The sequence below is a fragment of the Oncorhynchus clarkii genome, chromosome 30, assembly GCF_045791955.1.
Source record: "Oncorhynchus clarkii lewisi isolate Uvic-CL-2024 chromosome 30, UVic_Ocla_1.0, whole genome shotgun sequence".
Taxonomy (NCBI): Eukaryota; Metazoa; Chordata; class Actinopteri; order Salmoniformes; family Salmonidae; genus Oncorhynchus; species Oncorhynchus clarkii.
The window spans coordinates 16835731-16858378 of NC_092176.1; the positions used below are offsets into that span (position 1 = coordinate 16835731).

The 22648-nt window shown below is 43.2% G+C and overlaps 1 pseudogene; it reads left to right on the plus strand.

The window, feature by feature from the left end:
* LOC139389493 (calcineurin-binding protein cabin-1-like) overlaps positions 1-22648 on the plus strand; it is a 99274-nt pseudogene that overhangs the window by 19069 nt on the left and 57557 nt on the right.

Here is a 22648-nt window from a genome sequence, read left to right on the forward strand (position 1 = left end):
CCTATTTGATTGTATTTGAAAGTTATGCCATAGTTAGTGTTTTCTATTGAAATTGTGTTCAGTTGATATGATGATATAATGCCAAATCAGTCAGAATGTGGTTGGCTCCTCATTGGCACACATCCTTTGAGCTAGATAGCAGAAATGAACCACCATGTGCAGGCAGGTTTGCCAGTGTGTGCTTAATGCCTGTTTGAAACACGTCATGCTAACAGTAAGCAATCTCTCAGCAATTACGAGGAGTACTATTGTCAAATCAGGAATGGAGCTTTTTTTTTTTTTCCAATTTAAAGTTTTAAGTTCTTGTTTTTCAATCAACCAACAAAACACATTCCACATTCACAGATGTGACAGGCTTTAAAAAAATAAAAAGTCAAAAAATATAATAGTACATTTGAAAAAATAAAAATACAATTAAAATTAAAGAAAGTCAAATAAAAACACTTATTTTTCTTAATCTATTTATTTTCCTTGGTGCATATATATGCACACACGTACTCAAAAAACTAATTAAAATAAAAACAAAAAACATTTAACACTTGCAGCAGCACTATCAAGGTTCTTATCAGCTATTTCTAGCCTTCGCTGAGACGACGGGCCAATCATTCGTTTTTGGGTTTTACAGTACCTTACACAACATGTATCTGCACATTTCCCTAGTCACCCCGTTCACTCTGTCCAGTTTGAAATATAGTTGAGTAGTGGAGACCAGAGTCTATCAAACTTGGGCTGTCTCTTGTGGAGGTCATAAGTGAGCCTTTCAAGAGTAAGAAAGTCAACAATCTGGTCAATCCACATTTTAAATGTAGGAGGGGTATTAGAGGCCCACAATAGAAGAATACATTTCTTAGCAAAGTATGTAATAGTCATAAGCAAATTTTCTCTGTCAGGATCAAGAACAAAGTCCTGCTGGGCATTAAGAAGATAGATACACGGGGTCATATCAAACTGTACCTCTACTATTTTCTGTGCAGCAGTATGTATAGATTGCCAGAATCTGGCAATCTCTCTACAGCTCCAAAATACATGCATATAGGTTCCACTTTCAGAGGTACATCTTTTACAGTTAGGAGACATATCTGTTTTCATTCTATGGAGTCTCAAAGGAGTATAATAAAAATGTGTACAAAAATTTGTAATTAGATTCTTTCATTTTTACATTGGTAGAGGAGCAGTATACCCTGTCGCAAACCTCCGCCCATAACTCATCACTGATAGTCAGACCAAGGTCCTTTTCCCAGATTATTTTCAAAGGAGTAAAGGAGGAGCCTCCTTTCTCAGAAAGGAGTCTATAGATGTAAGATATTTTGCCTTTAATGGATTGTGCTGTGACAAGAAGGGTTTCAACTTCATTCAACTGAGTTCTAAACCTCCTCTTGGAGGTAAATGAGGAAATTACATGTCTAATTTGAAGATATATATTTTTTTAAATGGATCTTGGCACATCGAATTCACTGCAGAGCTCTTGAAAGGATTTCAGTGTAGTGGTTTTCTGATGAAATAGGTCTGAAAAGGTCCTGATTCCTAGAGTATGCCAAAGATTAAAGTTGGCATCCCTCAGGGTTTTTGGCAAGTCTGGGTTGCATACAATAGGTGAGTGAGAACATATTTGGGAGGAAATGCCCAGGTATTTCTTACAGTCCCTCCACGCTAGTAGGGTGCTGTAAATCACAAAGGTTTTGGCTATGTTGCCCACTTCACTAAAGTTATTAATGAATATAATTGAGCTTAAGGGCAATGAACCACAGGATTGGGCTTCTATCTGAATCCACGTTGACTCTTGTCTGTTTGTGATCCATGTTAGCATGTTGCGGATTTGGGCAGACCAGTAGTACAATTGAAGGGAGGGAAGGGCAAGACCACCCTTAGATTCAGGTTTCGTTAGAGTGGAAAACTTGATCCTCGGTTTTTTATTGCCCCATATAAATTTGGTGATTTTTTTGGTTAGTTGTTTTGAAGAAGGAAACTGGGAGATAGCATGGGAGCATCTGAAATAAGTCGTTCAGTCTAGGGAGGACGTTCATACGGATGACATTAATTCTTCCTACTAAGCTAATTGGGAGGGAGATCCAGGTTTGAAGATCGTTCTTGATTCGATCCAGGAGTGGAAGATAATTTTCCTTAAAAAGGCTATTCAGATCTGGTGTTATGAAGATCCCGAGGTATTGAAACCCCTGTGTTTTCCATTGGAAAGGACATAGTGTCTTCATAGAGCTGGTGAGTGTAATATTGAGAGGGCAGACAGTGGATTTGTTAAAATTGATCTTATAACCTGAAAACTTGCCATACTGAGCAATTGTGTCTAAAATGAGATTTCTCAGGGTTGGATATGTAGAGCAAGACCTCATCCGCGTGAAGCGTAATCTTGTGCTGCAGGCCGCTTGCAGAAACACCCATAATACTTGGATTGCTCCTTATCAGCTCTGCCAGAGGCTCCAACCCCAACAAGTAGAGCAGGGGGGACAGCGAGCACCCTTGTCTTGTGCCCCGTTCCAGAGGGAATCTGTCAGAGTTCAGTCCATTAGCAGTCACCATGGCATTTGGATGAGAGTATAGTGATTTGATCCATTTAATAAAATTTGGGCCCATATTGAACTTTTCTAAGACTGAAAACAGAAAGCTCCACTCCATCCTGTCAAACGCCTTCTCAGCATCCAGTGAAGCCAGCAGGACAGGGGTGTGGAACACCTTCTCAGCATCCAGTGAAGCCAGTGGGACAGGGGTGTGGAACGCCTTCTTAGCATCCAGTGAAGCCAGCAGGACAGGGGTGTGGAACACCTTCTCAGCATCCAGTGAAGCCAGCAGGACAGGGGTGTGGAACACCTTCTCAGCATCCAGTGAAGCCAGCAGGACAGGGGTGTGGAACACCTTCTCAGCATCCAGTGAAGCCAGCAGGACAGGGGTGTGGAACACCTTCTCAGCATCCAGTGAAGCCAGCAGGACAGGGGTGTGGAACACCTTCTCAGCATCCAGTGAAGCCAGCAGGACAGGGGTGTGGAACACCTTCTCAGCATCCAGTGAGGCCAGCAGGACAGGGGTGTGGAACACCTTCTCAGCATCCAGTGAAGCCAGCAGGACAGGGGTGTGGAACACCTCAGCATCCAGTGAAGCCAGCAGGACAGGGGTGTGGAACGCCTTCTCAGCATCCAGTGAAGCCAGCAGGACAGGGGTGTGGAACACCTTCTCATCATCCAGTGAAGCCAGCAGGACAGGGGTGTGGAACACCTTCTCAGCATCCAGTGAAGCCAGCAGGACAGGGGTGTGGAACACCTTCTCAGCATCCAGTGAAGCCAGCAGGACAGGGGTGTGGAACACCTCAGCATCCAGTGAAGCCAGCAGGACAGGGGTGTGGAACGCCTTCTCAGCATCCAGTGAAGCCAGCAGGACAGGGGTGTGGAACGTCTTCTCATCATCCAGTGAAGCCAGCAGGACAGGGGTGTGGAACACCTTCTCAGCATCCAGTGAAGCCAGCAGGACAGGGGTGTGGAACACCTTCTCAGCATCCAGTGAAGCCAGCAGGACAGGGGTGTGGAACGTCTTCTCATCATCCAGTGAAGCCAGCAGGACAGGGGTGTGGAACACCTCAGCATCCAGTGAAGCCAGCAGGACAGGGGTGTGGAACACCTTCTCAGCATCCAGTGAAGCCAGCAGGACAGGGGTGTGGAACACCTTCTCAGCATCCAGTGAAGCCAGCAGGACAGGGGTGTGGAACACCTTCTCAGCATCCAGTGAAGCCAGCAGGACAGGGGTGTGGAACGTCTTCTCATCATCCAGTGAAGCCAGCAGGACAGGGGTGTGGAACACCTTCTCAGCATCCAGTGAAGCCAGCAGGACAGGGGTCTTCTGTGCGTTTACTTGATCAATAATATCAAAAAGACGGTGAATGTTATCAGAAGAGTATCTGTCTCTAATAAATCCAGTTTGGTCCGCTTTTATTATTTTGGGAAGAAGAGTGTTAAATCTTTTGGCGAGCAATTTGGTAATTATTTTATAGTCGAAATCCAACAAGCTTATGGACTGGAAGGACGAGCAGGATAGGGGGTCCTTGTCCTTTTTTAGCAACACTGTAATGCGGGCTGTGTGCATTGAGTCTGGGAGAACTCCGTTTTTGCAAAAATCCTCCAGCATTGGCATGAAGATAGGGCGGAGCTGGGGCCAAAAAGCTTTGTAAAACTCTCTGGGGAATCCATCTGGGCCTGGGGACTTATTAGGTGGCATGGAGGTAATTGCCTCCAGGATCTCCTCAGGAGTGAAGGGGGAGTTGAGATCTTCTTGGTCGGTCTCTGATAGTTTAGGTAGCGAGATTCCCTCTAGGAAAGAGTGGAGTTCTGCCTCTGTGTGTTTTCTCTCAGAGGTATATAGTTTGCAGTAAAAATCATGAAAAGTTAAATTGATATTTTTTGGGTCGCATGTGACCTCGTCCTCTGCTGTTCGGATAGCCATGATTGTACGCTCTGACTGCTCCTTTTTTAATTGGTAAGCAAGCAATCTACTGGGCCTATTGCTATACTCATGGTATTTCTGTTTAGTAAAGAAAACTTATTTTTTTTATCTCCTGAGTGTAGTCCAAATTCAGTTTGGCTTTGGCTGCTTTAAGTTGACTCCAGGAGGTGCTGTCTGGGGATTGTTTATGTATTCTTTCACAGCATTCCAGCTCCCTCTCAAGATCTAGCCTGTGTGCTTCCATTGCTTTTTTCTTAGAGGAAGCATATGCAATTAGATGGCCTCTTAGTGTGGCTTTAGCAGCGTCCCACATTGTGGCCAGAGAAACAGGAGAATCTTTGTTGTCTTGTGTGTAGTTGTCTATCCATGTAGTTACCAATGTATGGAACGCTTCGTTTGATAGCATGGAGGTGTTGAATTTCCAGCTCTTTGACCTCGGGATGTTTTTGCAGAGGTCAAAGCGGAGGTGGACAAAGGCGTGATCTGAAAGTGCTATGGGTCCGATTGTACATGTGGCTGAATTTAGGAAACTCTGGGATAAAAATGTAATCTATACGGGAGTAGGTGTTATGGACATTAGAGTAGTATGTATAGTCCATAGATGAGCTATCAGTCTCTCTCCAGATATCTATCAGTCCCATCCCTTTAGTAAGAGAGTTCAACATCTTTGCAGATCTAGGATTTGTGGTGGGGACTTGAGGTGATTTGTCTAGGGTTGGGTTAAGGGTACAATTAAAATCTCCGGCCACCACGCCAAAGGAGACACAATGCTCATTGAACAGGGTTATCATTTTTGACATGAAGGCAGGAGTATCTGTGTTAGGGGCGTATATGTTTAATATAGTAATTGGTTGAGCATATAGTGACCCAGTTATCAAAGTAAATCTCCCCTCCGGATCAGATATGTTTTTGACAATTATGAATGGAACATTTTTATGGATAAGTATGGCTGTGCCTCTACTGTTTGATTTGAAAGATGAGAAATACACCTGTCCCACCCAAGCTCTGCGGAGTTTGGCATGTTCAGCATCACAGAGGTGTGTCTCATGTAATAGCGCGATGTCTGCTTTTTCCTTTTTTAGAGCACATAGTATCTTTTTCCGTTTTATTGCATGCCCTAGACCATGGCAGTTCCATGTCAATAGATTCAAGGTACTAGTCATCGTCATCGAACAGTAATCGAACTTTAGTGCAAGTCATCGCTGGGTAAAAGTGGATAGTAGTTACAGCTGCGTTCACATAAAAGGAAAATAAATGGTGTACATAAAATAATAATCTCTGAACACCCCAGCCGAGTTCCCAAACAACTCGACACATCCCGTTGGATCTATTACCCCCCCGCTCAGTCTCAATTCTGTGTTCCGAATAAAACAAAAACCGGGAACAGTTAGCAACGCACAACGTCTCCCTCTCCCCACCAAAGAAATGCCTCATCCTCTCCACCCCGCATTGAGTAAATGACACAGTTGCCCTCGTCCAGACCACAGTAAAAGAGGGGAGAAAAATAAAATCAATAGCCCAGCCCACATATGCCTCCCCCAAGGGACATAGGGAACCCCAGGTAATAATAGCAACAACAAAAAAACAGGGAAATAAAAGTAGGCTGAAACATTAGTAGGCCTAGGTTAGGCTATACAGCCCATCCCTCTCAGTTAAAGGAAAAAAAATATAAATTGGACGGCTATAATGACATTTAGGGGGTGGGTCTCTGGATATCGGCTATATGTTGTCTTACCTCCTTTAGTAATGGCATTAATCGCATATAGTCATTGGTCTGTTTCTCATTGACCAGGATTGTCTTTCAAAAAACGTTTTCCCTCTTCTGGAGTTTTGAAGTGTCGCAAGGCTCCTTGGTGAAGAATCCTGAGCTCGTTTGGGTATTTGAATCCTCTGAAGATGCCTCGGTCAATTGAGTATTTCTTCAAACGTCAAACTCTCTGAGCTTTCGGCGTATTCCAGCTGACAGGTCCTGGTGTAAAGCGAGTTTGGCGTTTCCCACTGTGATGGTGTTGATTTTCGCCGCCTGTAGGACTCGTTCCTTGTCGGTGAATCTCAGGAAACGTATGGTGATTGGGCGCGGTGGTTGTCTGGCTGCTGGTGGGGGCCTCCGTGCTCGGTAAGCTCTGTCGAGTTCTATGGGCCTGTCGGTGGACAGGTGGAGCCACTCAGGAAGTTTGTCTTGCAGGTAGCGGATCAGTGGCATGTTTCCCTCTTCTTTTTCGCCCAGATTGAATAGAACACAATTATTCCTTCGCCCCCTGTTTTCCAGGTCCTCTGTTTTCTCTTCCAGATGCTCGATTTTCTTTTTAGCATATGCTATTGTTTCCATGGCATCTGTCAATAAGTTTTCCATGGATAGGATTCGCCCCTCTGCCTCGTCCAGGCGCCCCACGTTTATGGTTATCTTGTTCTTGATGTCAGGCAAAGTGTTTTCCAGGATTGTCACTTTGCCCCCTATCGCACTGAGCTGAGAGTTAATGGCATCTAATTTGGTGTTTAGTTCTGTACGTTGGGATCTCAACTCAGAAAGGATGTCTTCAACAGAGTGCGAGGTTGGCATTCGTTGTGCCTCGGGGGGAGCGGGTTCTCTTGCTCCTGGCTAATGGCGCTAGTTTTTTCTGAAGCTAGCTTCTTCTTGGAGGCTTTTTCCGTCGCTAATGCTCGAGTCCGGGTAAAAATGTCACCTGTAGTGTCGCCTTTTGTAGCCGCCATTACTTTTTCTTACTAAAGCTAAATGAGTTTGAACTTGGGGTGGAGGTAAGATTAGGAATGGGAAACTACTTGTGCAGAGCTCTTAGTTCATGCGGCCATCTCGTTCAAGGGTCACGTCGACTCCTCCTTTTTTGAGTGTTTTAAAACAAACTCCCGATATCTTTTAAGTCACCCCAGAACTTGACATGATTACTGCCTTCCCAGGTGTCCAATGTAACTGGCATCCCTGAATTGTACTGAACTTAAGTCCCTCCCACAAACTGCTCTCATATCCATCTTCAGGACATTATTGATATGCACAATTTTAGGGGAAACAATTATTCAATGTAAAGGTGTCCCGGAATGAGTTCCACAATGTTCACAACTTCGTCACTACCCCACACTTCTTTTTAAGGGGCGATCCTTCTTGCAACACCTCTATCGGCTACATTTTTGGGCTGTAATTACAGGAGGCCTTTAACAAGTCCCCAGAGCTCCTTTCATAGAACTGTGTTTCCCTCCTGCTAATTTGATTGTCTGCAGAGGACTGCAGCTTCTTGCTGAGGTTGCACAATGTGCTTAGGAAGAAGGCAGGCACCTAGTTTTTCATTGGCTTGGGTGCTGACTAAGGTCTAGTGCTTTTTATGTTTGTACGATTACTATAATAGCTCTCCTGCTGATGATCCTGATGTGTATAGAGATTTTACACTGCTATGCACACTTACCCCCTTTCATGGGATCTACATACCTATTTTATTCCTGAATGGTAACCTTAACAGCTTTGTGATTGATCCCTTGAGAACCCAGAGGATGGTCCATGGGTGTGACTGGCACCCAGGCCAGGCTCAGAGTTGGCCACATGACCTGTGTTTGTGACTCCTGGCAGAGCGCAGTCAGGACAGCGTGGTGGTGACGCTGTCGGACTCCAACTCCACCCAGGAGGCCTTCACAGACCCCGCCAGCTCCCAGGACAGTAGCCATGTTAAGCTTCAGTCTGGGAAGGGCAGTGCCTCTTCATCTGAGAACATCACCCCCATCAAGGAGGGCCAGCCTACAGTTGAAGACATAGGTGGATTTTGTTTGTTTTATCCTGAAATGCAGTAATGGAAATGCATTCTACCCTTTATTATTTCCTAAATGGGATGTTCTTAAGTGATATTGTGGAAGTCAAATGTTGTGTTTTAGAGAGGGTAGGACATATTGAGACTGGATCATGTTAATGTTTGAAAATCTCCTCTTTAAACCCTGAATTCCTCAAGTTCACGTGGTTGGAAAAAAGCAACGAGGACGGGACCGTAAATCTTGCTGGAAGACCAAGAAGTAGTAGACACCATGTCAGTGACAGTACCTGAGGCTGATGCGCTAAAGCCAACCATGGATCCCTGCTCTCATCCACTGCCTGTTCCATCCACCTGACCAAAGGCCTCGTCCACTCACCAGGACCCCCCAGAGATGGTTGAGGTGCCCAAGGCCCTTCCTACTGAGCATTGTCGCATGCGGTGGGACTTGTGTGTCCGTAATGTCTTCTTCTGCCTGAGCTGCTTCCCTCAGCACGACAAGAGCCTCTACCGTCTGGCCTTCTCCATCAACAGCAAGACCCAACAGGTTAGTTTGTCCACCCTCCCTCCATATCATATATGGTTCGCTAACATTCATTCACAGAATGTTTTGACAGGAATATTCACCCCTACTCTTATCATCAGTGGCATTTCCTGCAATTAACTTTGACATTGGATGGAGGCAGAGACAGCGAGGCTAACCTTCGTTCCTACTGTTCCTGTTAGTAGTCGTCCTCACCAGCTGTGTCCTCAAACACGTTTGACATTAGTAGGCAGATTGCCTTAGTACCTTTGTTCAGAGAGTCAGAGGTTGACTCCTATTTTTGTGTATTTGAGCGTATAGCCGTAGCATTGAAGTGGCCTGAAGAGGTATGGTGCCTATTACTTCAGTGTAAATTAACTGGTAAAGCCCAAGAGGTTTTGTCAGCGCTACCTCTGGAGGACAGTTTGAATTATGACAAAGCTACTGTTCTTCGTGCCTATGAGCTTGTGCCTGAGGCATACCGACAGAGATTTAGGTCATATTTCTAGTAAGACTTGTGTGGAATTTGCTTCTGTTTGATAAATGGCATGCTGCTAGTAAGGTAACTGATTTCAACTCTCTCCGGGAGTTAATCTTGTTGGAAGAGTTTAAAAATTGCTTACCCGAACGCATTGTAGTTTATCTAAACGAACAGAAAGTATCCTCCCTGGCAGAAGCGTCTGTGTTGGCAGACGAGTTTGTGTTGACGCACAAGAGTGTGTTTTCGGCTCAAACTGAGAGTAGAACCACTGAGTTTCCTACCTTTAGCCCTAGTCGACCAGCAGTAGTATATCAAGCACGCCAGAAGAATCAGCGTTCCTGTTTCTATTGTCATAAAGTGGGACATATGATTAATGATTGCTTCCTGCTTAAACGCAAACAAGGGATGCCTCTTCGTGCCAAGCCACCAACAGGTGTTGCTCTAATTCGTACGGTTGTGAGGTCTGCAACAAAACAGGTGCCTCAGGGTAACTGTAGTTTGAAAGACCCAGTCCCCGACCGCAGTTATGAACCATTCATTTTCGAGGGGTTTGTGTCCCTAACGAATGACGAAGCGTCTCAGCGTCCGGTTAAAATCCTTAGAGATACTGGTGCGGCGCAGTCGTTTATATTGTCTGATGTGTTGCAGTGTGTTAGTGCAGGGTATTGAAATGGGTTTTGTCCCAGTGCCGTTGCACTTTGTGAAAGTACACTCTGAGTTAATCAGTGGAATATTCAGAGTGGGGGTACGTCCTAAGTTGCCAGTGAAAGGTGTGACCTTTATAATGGGTAACGATATGGCCGGAGGAAAGGTAGTACCCGTATTGGAAGTATTGGATAAAAGTGACCACTCTCTCTCGAATGAGTTGGCACAGAGTTATCCACATGTGTTCCCCGCTTGTGCTGTCACTCGTGCTCAGGCACCCTCTGAGAAGTTGATCACCTCTGACAAACAGCCCAGGAAAGAATTAAAGAACGTTGAACTTATTGCTGATGCAATACAGTTACCAGTCACTCGTGAGCAGCTGATTGCTAACCAAAAGGTTGACAACAAGCTTACTAAATGTTTTTCTAGTGTTGTCTCGTTAGAAGAGGTGAAGAAGAAGAATGTGGCTTACTTCATTGATGGTAATCTCCTCATGCGTAAATGGAAATCCCATGTTGACGCGGGTGGAGATAAAATCCAGTCAGGTCTGGTTCATTTAACCCTCAGATCTGAAAACCAAAGTGTGAGTTTGGGAAGGCTACTGTTACCTATCTCGGTAAAGAGGTTGGCCAGGACAGGTGAATAGACGAGAGCTACTAGTTTACACCATTTCCTCAGGTATGAGTTTGACGGTATTATTTCGGTTGTCGTGGTTATTTCGTTCACTTTTACTTTGTCACTATTATAATTTACATGAGTTATGTTACGGGTCTCACTACCATCCCCCCCTAGACTAAACCATATTAATGTCTTAGCTGCTTCCCTCAGCACGACAAGAGCCTCTACCGTCTGGCCTTCTCCATCAACAGTATTCAAATAGATGGTGTTTTTCTAAGAATTGCATGTCTGTAGTTTGTTTGGCTTGGACTCTGACTTCCTCTTATCAATTGTGCTACTTTGCCTGTGGGACTGTGGAGTTAATGTGACCGTATAGTACAGTAGGTGCTGAAACAGCAGAGTGCGCATTGGACACAAGGCTCTGTGTGCAGAGGTGTGCGTGGGTGGCAGCAGCACAGTGCTCTCTCAGCCAGGTTTGGCACAGCTAGACTGTAGTGTCGTGACGCCCTACAGTCAGCACTTTGCCAGTCAGACCCTCATATGGGACAGCTGATCCCAATTCAATGAGGTTGGGTTAACCAATTTCCAGGGCAGAGTTTTGGTCATTGATAACAGACTAGTGAACTGTTGCTGTTCTCTTTATTCACCTCTTGAGACCGTTATGTAGCTGTTCTCAGAGCATGCTTTTCATATTTAGATTAGGATTCTTTCAGTCAGGTAGACTGACCTGGGCTGTAGTTTACTGCCCAGTGTTTTAGGCTTGACAAAAATGGATTAAGAATCTCAATCACAGAGCTTGCACCTGTTTTAAGAACTGAGTATATCCTAAAGGTAAGTGAAATAATTGGTTCTGTATTACATTTCCTTTTGGAGCTGAATGAAAAACAAGGAGTTGAGCTGTTCTGCTAAATTGTCAAGTAACTACCTACGGCTCAGCGTTACAGACCAGAGGCAGCATTGTGGCTGTTCAGGTCTATAGCCCTCTTGGTTAATAAGTGACAACCCTGTTTGTTTTTCACTACAAATCCTACTTCTTCTGGGGTTTGAATTACAAGCTAATGTAATCGTACGTTTCTCAGTGAATACTAAATTAAGGCTAGGGGTTATTATTGGGCAAATTCCACGGTAACAAAGTGATGCAGAGTCATTTTATTTTTTTAAACTTTTCAATCATTGGTTTTTGTTTGGTTTATATTTTAAAGTGAAAAATCTGAGTCTCAGCATCACCCTGTTACGTTGAATTGCCCTATTGTAACAGGAATGTGTGGTGGATGGATAGCTGAGAAATTAAATAACCTCTGATTCCTTTATGCAGAACCTTTAAAAACATTCAGATGGCTTTCATAGATTTGTCATTAAATATGATAATTTACATCTGTCCACAACACTTGACTTTGGTATGGAACTTCATGTACAAGGCCTTCACTGCTGAAACAGATGTCTGCTGAGCTTTCCTGATAGCTTGTCCAGGAGAGATGCCAAATGTCTGGACCAACTTTATTGATATGATACATTATTGAAACACAGAAAACAACACTGTGGGAGAATCATAGTTGTATGAGGGTGAACTGCACCCTTCTACTAAAGCCTCTGCACGTCTTTTGCTCCCAGAAACAGTTAGGCTAAACCTGCATGGGCTGGGACCGTCAGTGTGAGACTCATTAAGGAAGTCAGGGATTGGCAGGAGGGCCTGTAATCTCCGATCATTTGGCACTGGGTTTTTACAGCTCAGTGGCTAGAGTTGGCTTTTCAAAAAGGCAGTGGTGGAAATGTCTTGTCAGCGATATGTTCTATGTCTATCTGAATGGCCATTCCTCTGCCTAACCCAACCTCTCCACTATCTAATAAAAACATCAGTGCTGATTTAAAAGGAGTACCCCTTGCATGTCAACAAATTGACTTCAGCTACAGTCCCTTTGTACTGTTAAACTACAGTTAATGGCCATTGGAGCTGCTATGACAGAACAAGGTAACAATACAGGGATGTTAGGTACTGTAGTGAATGTTGCATCCGTAAATTATTGATTCAATGACGCTTGTGGTATGATGTAACATTTTCACCTTTTTCTTTGTCTCGTGTTTGTAGTTTGTGGTCTTCCTCTAGAGGGGCATCCCCCACATTTTCTGATAATTTTGTTGTGTTTTCACAGAATCTGCGGTGGCCACGTGATGTGTTGCTAGGAAGCAGTATCCCATGGCAACAGCTGAAGTATATGCCAGCACGAGGACTTTTCTATGAGGGGAACAAGACAAACCTGTTCATTGTAAGTTCCACAGTTCACCAAGCCAGCTCCGCCATCAAGTTTCTGCTACCCTGGCTGGCTCACCTGGCTAACATTACTATGCACTAGTCCTGGTTGTTAGTTTGTTTGTTTGTTAATATTGATGACCGATAGCTTAGCAATGACCGATAGCTTGGCAAAATCAGGCGGGGGTTCCGATATCCTTTTGCAATAAAAATCGGGGTCCTTATCCTTGATATTATACGAACTATAGGGGTATGTAATCTCGCTGAGACCTACTTCCCAGGCCTCTGATAACTCTATAGGCTATGGAAAATTGGTTGTATAATTCGAACTTTGGTTATTCATGTATTCACAGTGGGGAGAACAAGTATTTGATACACTGCCGATTTTGCAGGTTTTCCTACTTACAAAGCATGTAGAGGTCTGTCATTTTTATCATAGGTACACTTCAACTGTGAGAGACGGAATCTAAAACAAAAATCCAGAAAATCACATTGTATGATTTTTAAGTAATTAATTTGCATTTTATTGCATGACATAAATATTTGATCACCTACCAACTAGTAAGAATTCCAGCTCTCACAGAACTGTTATTTTTTCCCTCCTATAACCCCCCCCCCCCCCCCCCTTCATAATCTTTTAACTTGTAGACAGGGGTTATATGTGGTAGATATTCAGTAACTGTGAACATCTCATCGCTGTAACCTTGCTCATATTTTTTGTCAAACACCCCTCAACTTGGATATACCTACCAAGTCCCCCACTATGAATTTAAAATAAATTATTTTCTTACGACGAAGGGGGAACAAACCATACAGATTTTTAAGACTTCAAAAGAGTTTTCATAAGAGACCTCGGAGGGCTTCATCCGTATACTCTTATGGTAGTTGTAACCCTTTACTAAATATTGAACTATATCGATATATCTGTGTGTTGTGAGCTGTAAAGTATTTCCACATCCTCTCCTTCAAAGTTCTGTTAAAGCGTTCCACAACTGAAGCTTTCAAATCCGAACCTGTAGTAAAATGTACGATATTGTGCTTTTTCACGAGTTTCTGAAAAGTATTATTAAAAAGAAAAAATATTGTCAGTCTGCACTTTCTTGGGTGCTCCTCCTTCCTTTAAGATAGTCAAAGGTCACAAATAGTCACATCTGCCCCAATAATTTTTAAGACTCTTACAAATGGTATTTTAGAGAAAATGTCTATAACCGTTAGCATGTAGCGATGTCCATTTTTATCTGCAAGGGCCTGCATGTCACACAGATCTGCCTGAAACTGGGACAAGGGATGGTTAGGAATTGTTTTTGCACAGGTTTATGCAGAGTGTAAGCATCCTGCTCTGCTAGCCATTCATTCACTTGAGCAGTGCCTAACCTGCTACCTGTTTCTTCGGCTATAGCTCTCTGGAACCACTCCTTCCCCCCCATAAGACCCTGGGTTAGAGGGGGTATAATAAATGTTTTTCAAAATCTGCTCCGCCATCCTTCTTGCCTCTCTGATGTACAATAACATTAATGAGCCCCTTTTAAATAACGACATTTCTTTTGAATTTTATTTTTGCAAACATCAAGTATTACATATACAGACAAGTCAGGATACGTAGCAGGATATTAGTCCCCGTTTTCTCAACGACCCATGCATGCAACACCTTGTGTGCTTGGTTTACATTTACAGGCTTGTATCTCTGAATTTTTAAAACACACATATCTGTTATATAAGTATGTAAACAACAAATATGATACGTTACAATTAAATGGTGTTTCAAACAAATAAAGTAAAATCTTAGACAAGGATGTTTCTAGTTCTTCAGAATCATCCAGTTGTGTCCATTGTAGACTCTCGCCCGTATCTTACATGATTCATGATTTGCTCCATTTTTAGCACACACTTGTGGGTTGTGTAGAACGATAAATTGTTCCCTTTATTTTCAATAATTTGCTGCATAACATTTGTAAGTTCTCTCAAAAGAAAAAAAAAAAAAATGTATTTATTCTCTAACATCATATGCATATAGTTACCCATTGCTTTACATCTAAATAAAACATATTAATTATTACTCGTTCTCTTGGTTTATTGAGCCAGAAAGTCACCACATCAGCCACCAAAGCTTCCTTGTATTTGTTGTCGTCCACCAGTGTGTGCCGGATTTCTTTGAGTTTCTCGTGGATGTAGATCATCTCCTTTAGTTCATGTAGGAAAGCGTCTGTTACCCAGGAAACTCTGGGAATAGACAGCACAAGACCCATAGACTCCAGGGCTCTGACCATCGATGGTATAAAGCGGCTGGACCACAGTCTTTTCACCAGCTCCTCAAAGTGGTTGAAGAAGTAGTACCAGGGTGGGGCATATAAACACGAAGGTCGGCGTTGGCTGGGATGACTGATCTCACAACCGTGGCATTGTCCTCTTATATACTCTCCAATAACCACATCTAAAAGTGCAGCTACAGAGGCCTTGATGGTGTCCACAAAAATAGTACTGACCACCACATCAAACATATCCTCAGGCGGTGTACATGTCGGGGGGGCTTGCCTAGTAGGAGTAGATTGGAGGGCTGTGAGGCATAGAGTTCTTAGGGTCTGGTACACATGACGTATCGATGGTATGGTATATGAATATCCATGGTATATGATGAACCGGTGGCTTTATGGTCACCCCTTTTATTGTTGAACCATTCCTTTGGTATCGGGGCATGGTTAACGTAGCAGCCGCTTACTTCTTGGGGTTCCTTTGAATCATAATCCTTAGGATTCGTATATATCATGCACTTCCTTAGCCAAACAATGCTCTGCCATTGTTGGCTCTGTACAAAAAGAGCATCCACTAACTCTAACATTTTCAATTCCATTATATCCCAACTTTTAAAAGGAATAAGCATACGCAACCTAAAATCCCCACTCAGGCCACCATCACTGTTTTCGTTGTGGATTTCCTCGTTGCTGATATAGAAGTCCACGCACCCACATGGAAGTCCATTCTTTCTTTGTATTTTCACCCTATGAAATATTCTTCCTGAGGAGTCAGGGGCACCTTCCCATCGGGTCTCGTAGCCCGTGAACAAGCTATACCCCTTTGATAACTCTGTTCGGGACACACCACCTGGCGAAACACCTGCCAGTCTTCAAGCCTGTAGTCCTCTCCTAAAGTCTGGTCTGTATATTCTTCTCCTTCGGCTACCGTATAGAGTTTCACTCTACAGGCCGGATAATCAAACAGAACCCCATAACTGTCCTTTAGTCATCACTTGATCTTTCAGCGCAGTTGTGGGCGGTATTTGGATTCTATACATGTTCAGAAACCTCTTTTTTTGGCGCATCGTATATTGATGCTTTATAATCGGACCTTTCTCTGTTTCAACCGAGGCCCTGCTTCCGTTGTTACGGTCATCACGTGTGTGCCACTGATCACAAAATCCATGTTTAATTTCTTTAGTGGTTTATCGTGGTCGCTTGTTTGGTGTTCTGGGGTTTATTTATAATGCGTCTTCCCCCACAATAACTCCAGACATTCCTGTTTCATAGACAACAGCCCTAAGGTCATTACAACAGGGTGGGGGCCATACTCTTTGAAATGTTCAAACACATCCCCCAGTTCAACGAGGTCCCTACACATCAATCATCATGACAGTGCATCTGTTCCTTTGAAGCTATCAGATTAAATAAACACCCTCCCCCTACCGTGAGAATGGAAGGGAGGATGTCCTGCAGGATGCCCATATATAGGCATACACACCTGACCCATCAAGTAGGGTCATAAATCGCACGTTTGACGTGTGCGGTCTACTGTATTCTCTCTGAGGTAAACCGCTGATTTAATCAGACAAATAGTTTTGGGGTAAGTCAAAGTCACAGTGAATAATTTCAGGATGACCCATAGGATAGCAAGAGGAACTCATTACATGAGGATAAAGGGATGTAAAATCTACATCCTATTGTCTCATAGGGTTGCGCTACATACCGTAATGTCAAAGCATTGGTACGACCTCCATACATGGCCTGTCGGGGTTCCAAGGGTTCTGGTGTGTCAAAGCTGGAAAGGAAAGCTCGAACATGAGGATCAGACTTTTTGAGTTCTGTCCCCTCATGCTCCCACATCACATTCACTTTCAACCCATAAGTAGCCTGTAAAGATTCCAATTTGTCTTGGATCTCCTCGTACATATCCCCAAAAGTATTTTGGGTTAGGACACACATGGCCCGGGGCACAAAGCAACCGTGGAAGAAACAACCGTTGTACTCAAACACTGTCTCAACACCGTCGATCTGTGTATATCCATCTACGTGATACGGCCCAACAGCCTTCTCCCCACTATTCAAAGCATGTTGAATAAAAATGTTTTTATCCTGGGCTAAGTACTCCAACCATTGAATGGACCAGCTAGAGTATGACTTGAATTGTCGTCGGTTTCCTTCTCTGACCCCCTCCGCCTAGGGGTTGACGTACGATTTGTACAATGAGCTCTAGGGTCCTATCAGCTATGATGGATAAATTAGATTGAGCAAGTCGTTCCAGCAGGGCTATAAATTGTTCAAGATCTGCGGCACCATTGGGTAAAACAAGAGTATGCAAAACACTATCTCCACAATTTTCAAGTTGTAAGACATCACAAGGTTCTGCAAAATCTGTAGCCCTTTCTAAAAGTTCACTCAGAGTATCCAAGATCATCACATAAAAAACCTGCATAATCAAGGTTCTGATTCATCCATGTGAAATTAAAAAACGGTCTAATCTCTGTATTGCTGAATTATTTATTATTTGTTTCGGTACACAACCCTAACACTTCTATCAATACCATCACCACTCTTGATTTATTACACAATTTTCCAATTCCTCAAAAACATTGTGTGGTTGCTCAGACTCCGCGGACATAGGAGTTAAAGGAGGGGGGTGTGGGAGGGTGCTGAAGATGTTGTGCTCTCATTCATTTGGTTAATTAAGGATATGAGTTCTGGTTGTATTCTAGAAGGATCCTTGTTACATACAGGTTTTTAGCGCTTGTTTGGGTGTTTTTTTAATCAGATTGTTTTTTAACAAGCGGGGCATTGTTCTATGCCAGAAGGATAGATCTTGACTCTATTGACGCTTTAGTAAAGCAACCATACATTTGTGAAGCTGAACCCCTCTGGCTTTCAGAGCCCTGTAAAAGGCTGTGAGAAACATATCTCGATCTATTTCAGGATCTGTTTCTACCTCAGAATTGGCTGTATCAAGCTGTTTGGCTGCCTCAAACATCAACACATCGTCTTCCTGAGAATTTAAAGCGTTGAAATGATCAGGTTTCAATGTTTTACTAGGTATGTCCTGGGTGCCGAATTCCTCCTCGACCTCGTCCTCTCGACATATTGGGCCTTCTGTGTTGGTATACGCCTGGGAGGAGTCTGGAAGAAAAATATATACAAAAATAGGGTATTAAAAATAAAATGTATATTATATAAACATTTCAGATATATTAATATATAAACAATATATAGTTAGAGGTAATTAGTTTTTTTGGCGCTTGCTGTTCTGAGGAATCCTGGATAACACGGGTCCTATCCCAATGTCCTCTGGCTTTGTAGATTCTGCAGGGTTTGTATAGCCATCGTTGGAGTCTGGGAAAAAAAACATTTATTTGACATTGTTTTAACATATTCTATCAAAAAATGTATAACTAATAAAAAATAAAAAAAAACGTATCCATAGAGAGCATGTTCTTGAATCCAATCGTTTTCAGACCAGTCGCCCTTCTCGGGCCTTTGCACTTGTGCCAAAGTATTGCTATGCGCCATAAATGCTAGATTATGTAGCGATTGGCTGGAGGTTCCAGGGGGTGTGTAGCTGTGTTAAAACGGCGCTTCTTGGGTTGTTTGGAGTTCTGGTAAAGCCGTTTGTTTCAGCTCCCCCGAAGTCGTTCAGAGGTAGAGTCAATAATGCTTCAGGTATTCTTGGGTTCTGTCCGCTGTAAACACAAGATTAGCTTTTTAAAATAGTGTACACACTTTTTTTGTTTCCATGTATAAATATTATTACGCATTTTATTTTTGGACTTATGTCGAAAATAGCTTGATGGTGACAGGCTGCGTAAAGAAGAACCGGTCGCTGTTTGCACCTCTGTTTCCTCATCTAATGTTGGATGATCCAAATAAATTATTCCCGGTAGCAGCTGTATAAATGTTGGGTATCCTATAGACGTTTTTAAATAATATTTAAATATATTTATACGAAATATATACATTTGAACTTAAAACAAATATATATATATATATACAATAGACATAAAAACATACCTGAAAATTCAATGTCCACCACTTTTAGAATATCTGTAAAAACCATATATAACAACGGTTTAATATTAGAGAGTTCCAAACAGTGCAGTAATGTCAAACATTTCCCACAAACTACCTAACCCACACAAAATCTAATATATGAATTCCAAATCCTCACCTTCAAAATTCTCCATGTGCATAGGCTTGCAGAAAGGCTGGAAAATACTTTCAGATGAGCAGCTGTGTCCGAACGGAGCAAATGTATGGAATGAATTTACAGACCTGGGGGATTGTTTGTTTGTTGACTGTTTTTTGTTGTTGTGTGGAGACAACCTATGTGCAAATGACCCCCTAGTGTTGGTATTGTTTTGGGAAAAACACATTGTTTTTAAACCTTAGAGGTGTCTAGACCTATTCTTTGCTGGTTGGTTGGATTGACTTTTGATCCCCCAACATCATCGGGGAAACAACATCTGTTTTTGAGAGGCTTATGTGGAAATGACCCCTAATTTTGAATTGTTTCAAGCACACTTGTCGAGACGACACACACACACACACACAGACCCACCCCACACACGTAACCCCCATCCTCGGGGTAAAACGCCTGTTTTGAAAGACTTATGTGCTAATGACCCCTTAATGTTGAATTGTTTCAAGCACAATTGTCGAGACACACACACACACCCCGAAAACCCCAATGTTTTGAAACACACACACACACACACACACACACACACACACACACACACACACACACACACACACACACACACACACACACACACACGTCTTTCCTGAAGCCGTTCTAAGACACACACACTTAGAGAAAAAAGGTGAGATACATTTTTAAAACCCGATATTTAACCCTTTATTTAATTCTACATATTTAGTACAGACCTTTTTAAACATGTTAAAATGTTTTTTTTTTTAAATACAGCGCAATATTTAACCATGCCAGAATTTTTTTATACACATACAAAATAACTTTGTATAACAAACTATATACACTGCTCAAAAAAAATAAAGGGAACACTTAAACATCACAATGTAACTCAAACTCAATCGCACTTCTGTGAAATCAAACTGTCCACTTAGGAAGCAACACTGTTTGACAATAAATTTCACATGCTGTTGTGCAAATGGAATAGACAACAGGTGGAAATTATAGGCAATTAGCAAGACACCCCCAATAAAGGAGTGGTTCTGCAGGTGGTGACCACAGACCACTTCTCAGTTCCTATGCTTCCTGGCGGATGTTTTGGTCACTTTTGAATGCTGGCGGTGCTTTCACTCTAGTGGTAGCATGAGACGGAGTCTACAACCGACACAAGTGTCTCCGGTAGTGCAGCTCATCCAGGATGGCACATCAATGCGAGCTGTGGCAAAAAGGTTTGCTGTGTCTGTCAGCGTATTGTCCAGAGCATGGAGGCGCTACCAGGAGACAGGCCAGTACATCAGGAGATGTGGAGAAGGCCGTAGGAGGGCAACAACCCAGCAGCAGGACCGCTACCTCCGCCTTTGTGCAAGGAGGAACAGGAGGAGCACTGCCAGAACCCTGCAAAATGACCTCCAGCGGGCCACAAATGTGCATGTGTCTGCTCAAACGGTCAGAAACATACTCCATGAGAGTGGTATGAGGGCCTGACGTCCACAGGTGGGGGTTGGGCTTACAGCCCAACACCGTGCAGGACGTTTGGCATTTGCCAGAGAACACCAAGAGTGGCAAATTCGCCACTGGCGCCCTGTGCTCTTCACAGATGAAAGCAGGTTCACACTGAGCACGTGACAGACGTGACAGAGTCTGGAGACGCTGTGGAGAACGTTCTGCTGCCTGCAACATCCTCCAGCATGACCGGTTTGGCGGTGGATCAGTCATGGTGTGGGGTGGCATTTCTTTGGGGGGCCGCACAGCCCTCCATGTGCTGGCCAGAGGTAGCCTGACTGCCATTAGGTACCGAGATGAGATCCTCAGACCCCTTGTGAGACCATATAAGCTGGTGCGGTTGGCCCTGGGTTCCTCCTAATGCAAGACCATGCTAGACCTCATGTGGCAGGAGTGTGTCAGTAGTTCCTGCAAGAGGAAGGCAGTGATCCTATGGACTGGCCCGCCCGTTCCCCAGACCTGAATCCAATTGAGCACATCTGGGACATCATGTCTCGCTCCATCCACCAACGCCACGTTGCACCACAGACTGTCCAGGAGTTGGCGGATGCTTTAGTCCAGGTCTGGGAGGAGATCCCTCAGGAGACCATCCGCCACCTCATCAGGAGAATGCCCAGGCGTTGTAGGGAGGTCATACAGGCACGTGGAGACCACACTACTGAGCCTCATTTTGACTTGTTTGAAGGACATCAAAGTTGGATCAGACTGTAGTGTGGTTTTCCACTTTAATTTTGAGTGTGACTCCAAATCCAGACCTCCATGGGTTGATAAATTTGATTTCCATTGATCATTTTTCTGTGATTTTGTTCTCAGCACATTCAACTATGTAAAGAAAAAAGTATTTAATAAGAATATTTCATTCATTCACATCTAGGATGTGTTATTTTAGTGTTCCCTTTATTTTTTTGAGTAGTGTATAATTATTACAGTACTAGACTTTAATACCCTTTTAAATGATTATATTTATAACTGTCTGTTGTAGGAAAGACTTCATATATTTAAAAAAAACATTGTTTTAAAACAACTGCAGAAAAAAAACATTGTTTTGAAACACATACCTTTCCCAGAAAGCCTTTCTCTGAGACAGACTGAGAGAGGGAAACTGAGATTCCATTCGTTAAAGGTGAGATACAATTTTAAAACCCTTTATTTAAATATATTATTTAGTTCAGACCTTTTAAACGTGTTATAATTAGTTAAACAATTGTACTATTCCTTTCTTACAGAAAAGGGGAAACTATATGGTTAAACCCAGACACCTGCCTGTGTCTAATTCCCCATCTTCCCGAAAGTGTCTCTTCCCTGCACGATGTCCAGCACACTCCAGGTTCAGTATGTTTTCTTTACCTGGATAGATCGAACGTCTTGCCTTTAGACCCTGGGTCTGTCTTAAGGATAGAAGCGCCCAGCGGCGTAATTGTTCACGATGTTGGAAAAGATTGTCCAGCTGTTTTATCATGGCCAGCTCCACTTAAAGCTAAAGACAGGCACAAAATAGTTCACATCCTTGCAGGCTTTGGAAAATACAAACTAACTAACTGATTTTGTAGCATTGGAACTATTGAATTGGGCACATGCAAATTGTCACTTTGGAGTCTGGACTATATGCCACTGAAGAGATTCTTATGGCTTTCAAATCATCTCGCCCGCACACTTCCTCTTCCAGCGCGTACCCGGGCAGGGTTGTCCCACTCAGGGCGTGTTCGATCTGGCATAGCGCCAGCCGTATCTTAAGCCATTCTCTCATATGTAGCGCAGGAGAAAAACTCCCGGGTTTTGTTTGATAAAGGGGACTGTGGCCGCTGTCTGTGAAAATCTTCACAGTTGAATCCTCCGGTTGGAAAATGTAACCCATATGTCCATCACTCATATCCTGCACTTCATTAAAACAATCAGGGGCATCACACAGAATGTCTTCAATGTTTTTGTCATTGTGTTCTTGACACGAGGCACAAAGTACACCTACATTTGGCCTAGGAGACATGTTTCATTTGTTATTTAATGTTCTGGGTTTATTTTAATTTCTTGTAGAG